General features: G+C 42.5%; 1 pseudogene; it reads left to right on the plus strand.

Annotated features, from left to right (window-relative positions):
* The first annotated feature begins 1,120 nt into the window (after positions 1 to 1,120).
* LOC119253837 (trifunctional enzyme subunit beta, mitochondrial-like) lies at positions 1,121 to 3,339 on the plus strand (annotated as a pseudogene).
* Positions 3,340 to 6,051: the final 2,712 nt, after the last annotated feature.

The raw sequence follows: 6,051 nt of genomic DNA on the forward strand, positions 1-6,051 counted from the left end.
CTCATGTGTTCTATAATTTTTAAATCAGCCTTATTTACAATAGTTGGGACATGGAAGTGATACAGGGCAGCAAGGGCACTGAAACTGGCCAAGGACACTGCCCAAATAGTTTACGATCGCTGTCTGAGTTCTTCACCCATGCACACAATTGCAAGACTACTCAGGTTCATAGAACAACAATAATGGAATTTATTTAACAAACAAGGGAAAACCAAGAGTCACTGAAGCCACTAATGGCCGTGTACCTCCCCCAAAGTAGTGTCCAGTGTTTTAAAGTCTAAACAGAAGACTTCTTCATGGAAGTGTCTTCCCACCACTGAAAGCCTGAAGCATATAGCAGCCAGAAAATAGGCCGGCATCCAATTCAGAAGACAACAGGAGATGCTCACTGGACCTGCAAAGATGTGCCAGCACAGCACCTGACAAGCAACCTTGGAAACAGCAGCTGCAGCAGTGGAACAACCTGACAAACAGCCCATACTCACACACTCAGCAAGGCACCCATTTCTGGGTCTTCTCCTTCCCTTCTAGGCTATAACAGCAGCAAAGCAAAGCTGGGAACGGTTTCACTCACTCAGCTACCTACAAAACCTCCAAACTTTTCTTTTCTGAGGTTGTTTGCTGGAAGCCTTTCCATGTCCTTCAGAGGCTCACGATAGCCTTCTGGAAGATCAGCATGGTGGGGGCAGAAATGGCTGACCCCAGAATCATTGAAGATCTAAAAATGCTAAAATCCCAAATGGTGAAATCCCAGGGGCTGCTTCTGCAGTCCTTTATATTTATTATCAGTGTCTCCATTCCCACCAATACTTCGTATTTTGCCTGGGGCTATCAATCCTCACTAGCACCCCCTCCAGAGAGCACCATCTGTAACAGTCTTTGGCTTCAGCACCCAGTTACAGACGCTGCCTAAATCTCCTTCAATGGATGAATGTATCAAAATGAGTGAATCCCAACAAGTCTTGTCCCTTGGACCCAAACTGTGCCCACAGCCAGAGCCCTGAGGATTGGAACTGAGATTTCAGAATGACTTCCATCTTTTGACTTGCACTTTTAAAAGTTTTCCCACTGTATCAAAATGGGCCCTTTTTTATAAGATCGCCAAACTCTTCTCATCTAGGAGCTGTCCCACCTGTCCAGATCATATCAAAGAAAACCTTAACCCACCCAACACGAGGACCAGTGTGGTGATGGATGGTGTCCAACTTCATCTTTGCTGTCAGGCACTTCATACAAAGACCTGATGCCACATGATGTGGCTAGAGAAGCACTTTCAGGTCTGTTGCATCAGATGAGTGTCCCAAAGGACATTGTTGATTATATCATCTTTGGCAGTTATGCAGGAAGTAAAAACAAGCAATGTGGCTACAAAGGTTGCCCTCGAAGCAGGCTTTTCTGTCTATACTCCAGCTCACACTGTCACTGTGGCTGGCATCTCTGCAAACCACACCATGATCTCAAGTGTTGGCTTGATTGTTTCTGGCCGTGGTGATATGGTTGTGGCAGGTGATGTACAGTTGATGTCATTCATGGAAAATGAGGAAAATAATTGAACTCAATAATTGCTCAGACAGCAACTGATCTCTCCGGTAAACTGCTGTCTTTAATCTCTAAGTTCAGACTGAATTTCCTGTCTCCTGAATTCCCTGCAGTAGTTGAGTTCTCCAGCAATAAGAACATGGGTCACTCTGCACACAGACTGGCTGCTGCCTTTTCTGTTTTTTCCATCCCCACAGGATGAATACGGGCTGTACTGGCACAGCCTGGCCCAGAAGGCACAGAATGAAGGACTCTTTCTGATTTTGTACTCTTCAAAGTACCAGGAAAAGATACAGTTATGAAAGATAATGGCTTTCATCCTTCCTCACTGCAGCAGATGGCCAAACTAAAAGCTTTATTCATCAAGCCCTATGGCACAGTGACAACTGCAAATTCTTCTTTCCTGACTGATGATGCTTCTGCAATACTGATTTTGGCAGAAGAAAAGCTCTGGCCATGGGTTATAAACCAGAGGCATATTTAAGAGATTTTGTGTATGTGTCTCAGGATCCAAAAGGTCAGCTTTTACTTGAACCAACATATGCTCCTCCAAAAATTCTAGAAAAGGCCAAATTAACAATGAATGATATTGATGCTTTTGAATTTCATGAAGACTTCTCTGGCAGATTTTGGCAAATTTTATTTTTTTATTTTCTTACATTGTTGTTCATTTTTGTACAATATTTGATTTCTTCTCTCAGATGTAGTTCCCGTAAGGTTGGTGCAGGGGAAAGATCCCTGGTTCAATCCTGGGTTTTGGCACCAAGATGAAAGGATTGGTGTGGTGTAGAGAAGGAGAGCCAGGCTAAGTTTCTCACAGGCAGGAACTTCACTGCGCTTCCAGGCGAGGTTCACCTACCCCCACCCACGGGGGTCAGAGAAGTCACTCTCGTTGTGGGGGAAGATGTCCTTTAGGGCCTCCCTGGTGGCGCAAGCGGTTGAGTGCTGCACTGTGAATCTGTTTGCAGCCTCTGCAGCATGGGTTTGATCCTGGCCTGCCGGCGAGAGTCCCACATGGCACGACAGGCCTTTCCTGTCTCGCCTGCTGCTCCCTTCAGCAGTGTATTTCGTCAGTCTGCCTGTTCTGTTCCCCTCTCTGTCTCTGGTGAATCCTTTCACCCTCCTGCCATCTGGCCTGTACCCCAGCATTTGTATAAATAAAATAAAAATCTTAAAAAAAAAAAAAAAAGATGTCCTTTATAGGGTAAGGAAAGGTTAGGCTGGAAACTGGATATGCGGAACCAAAGTTGTTGTTGTTGTTTTTGTAGTTCTGGTTGATGTCCTGTTTGTGTTGGGTGGAAGCCTCTGTTTCCAGGAGCTGAGGCAAAGGTAGAATTCTCTCTGTGATTTCAAGGCCCCTCCTTGTGCTCATGGCCTGGGGCCTTCACCAGGCCCCTTGCACTGACCTTACAGTTCCTATAAATCTCCCACTACCACATCACCCATTACCCATAGTTCTGTTTTGACCCCCTGTTTTGACTCCTCCCCTGCTGTGTGCCTAAGTCTATAGTATGAGATTTGACAAATTTTAAAGCTGTGGATTCTGACTGGTTTGCACAAAACTACATGGGTAGAAAAAACAAGGTTGTATTGGCTCCACTGGGAAAGTTTAACAACTGGGGTGGCTTGCTGCCCCTGGGACACCTGTTTGGGACCATTGGTTGCTGGTTGGCTATGACAACTGCTAACAGACTATGGAAGGATGGAGGCCAGTATGGCTTAGCAGCTACCTGTGTAGTTGGAGGACAGGGACATGCTATGAAAATGGAAGCTTATCCAAAACATAGCAAAAAGGAGTGACCTGGAGTTTGGGTGCAACACTCACAGCAGGCAATCTCATAGTCAACTGAATGACATCTATAGTGCTTAGCTCCTCTTAAGAAAACAAAATTTGTGCTCTCTGTTAAATACTTTGCAATCATATCTGCCAGTATGCTGAGACTTCCAGTAACCACAGCTTATTGCTCTTTCAGGGATTTCTTAGTAGAATCTCATTAGTAAAACATAAAACATTTGCTCATCTTACTAGAATCTCATCTTACTAGAATCTCATCAGTAAAACATTTAAGTAATTTTCTGATCTCTTCCTTAAAGACTACATGAATGGTAGAGCCTCCCTGGTGGTGCAGTGGATTGAGCACAGCACTGTGAAGATGTCCTCGGACCTCTCCTGTCATGCCCACTGCTCCCTTCAGCAGTGTACTTCAGTCCTTCGCCTTTCTGCTCCCTGCTCTGTCTCTGGTGAATTCTCTCACCCTCCCGCACCTTTGGCCTGTACCCCAGTTCTTGCTGCATCATGTGGGTCAGCTCCCTGGCCAGGGATGGAACTAGTGCTGCAGTGGCCATGGATAGCTTCAAAGGGCTACATCCCAATCCCTTGTGCCATTAGGGAGGCCCCTAAAGTGGTTTTTATAAAATACAAACCATGTGCCTAATTAACTTAATTATGAACAATAGTTCAAAGTCAAAAATATCTGTAAGAATTTACAGTAAATGTTTAAATACATAAATACCATGGTGGCTGACCCTAATAAAGTGGAGAAAAATTGGAGAAAAAGAAAAAATGGGTTACGTACATACCATGGAATATTACACAACCATAAGAAAGGATGAAATGCAGTCATTTTCAAAAAATGGACTGAATTTGGAAAAAAATATATGCAGCAAAACAAGTCAATAATAAAACAAATATTAGATAGTCATATAAAGACAATAAAACACTTTCAAAAACTACTGGACATCAACAAACATCCTGAAGACATTGAGGTTAAGAGGAAGGAGGGAGCAAAAGGCAAAGACACACAAGGGATGGTAGCAAGGATAAAAGAATATAGATATACATATAGCATTTTTTTAAAAACCTATATTGTGTTTCCATAATATTAGAGCATTTCCATAATATTAGCTTAACGGTAGACAAGACAAAGACAACAATAGAAAAGGATATGGAATCTGAAAATACATCCATATATATTTGGATATTAAAATGACTAATAAAAACATACCAGCAACTATGATATAGTCAGATTATGTATTTATAAAAACTCGTGTACACGTGTATCTTCATTACAAATTTTGAATAAGTTAAAAATGCATATTTAGTCAGTTTGTTCCTCTTCCTAAAACCTATCAGTGAATTCCTGTTCCTCTGTGGATCAATCCAAATCATTAACCAGATTCAAGGAGCCTTTGTCCAGCTCTTCTCATCCTCCTAGGAAACAGCTCCTCTCTCCATTGTCTGTCACTTATGTACATTTCCTCATTCCTCTGTGGAACACCAGTCCTCTCTGCCCTGCAGTCCAACTGCTCCTCTTATTATAGGCCATGAAACCATGAGTGGGTCCTTTGCCCTCAATGGAAAGAATTCTCCAGAGATCACTAGATCTAGTTGAATCTGGCAAGCCTTTATTAGAGACTCTTGCATGAGGGAGTCAGTATGGGAAAGAATAAATGCCTGGGTCCTTAAAGGAAGTTAGGAGAAGATATTTAAAGAGTAAGTGTTTGAGGCAGAGAGGATAGCTCAGCATCATAGCTTGTTCTGGTTGGGCTATGCCCAGGCATGCACAGATTGGTTACATTCTCCCTCTGGGAGAAATTGTGAGAAAATCATTAGTCAAGATCTAAAGCTTTCATCTATCATGGTGTCTCATGGTCAGTGTGGTGGACCAAACTTGTTGGATGGGGTTGCCAGTCCATGATTTACTCCACCTCTTCAAACAGGACTTGGGGCATCTTGTCCGATAAGCTTGTAATTTCTTTTACCTAGACTCACTCTGCCTCTGCACACACTCATTTCCTTTCTGCCCAGAATATTCCCTCTTGGATCATTCTCAAACATTTTTTGTAAACATCAGTTTCTAAGGGAGGTATCCTGATATTTAAATCCAGAAATGCTCTGTTTTACAAAAAATCTATTATATTTCCCCAAAACATTGCTGAAATTTTCCCAGCTGTAGTTTGTCACTTATTTCTTTATCCAAATTGATGAGTTAGTAGCATTGTATTCTGTATATCATAACTGTGGTGAAATGGAATTATCTCTCCAAATTTCTTGCCACACACATTGTTTCTCTTAGCTACAGGAGTTCTTTTAGTATTGTGGGAGAATCCATTTATGCCATAACTGTTCCATGAGTACTGGGAGCTCTCCTTTGCACTGGCTCAATTAACATCTACCCCAACGGGTCTTCTGGCTATCTTATGTCCTGGTGTCCAGGGCCTTAATTTGTGCTTCTGTATTCTAGAGAGAATACCATAGGAGAAAATAGAATCCCTGGTTAGAGGAGCCCTCCGACCTCAAGCTCATGCTCTGGGTCTGAGAAGAGAATACATTCCAGACTGCGTCCGCAACAATTGGAGCTGATACTTGCTATGCACCAGAGAGTTAACCAAGATAGGCTCAGAAAGTTAACATAATGCACGCAACAGTGAGGGTAACAATCAAGTTTATTAAACACTATCTTCTTTCACTGCATGTTCTAGTTAAACTTTGTTTTGAAAAAATAAACCCCA

Source organism: Talpa occidentalis, unplaced genomic scaffold (genome assembly GCF_014898055.3).
Source record: "Talpa occidentalis isolate TD23 unplaced genomic scaffold, MPIMG_talOcc4v2.1 talOcc4.2051, whole genome shotgun sequence".
Taxonomy (NCBI): Eukaryota; Metazoa; Chordata; class Mammalia; order Eulipotyphla; family Talpidae; genus Talpa; species Talpa occidentalis.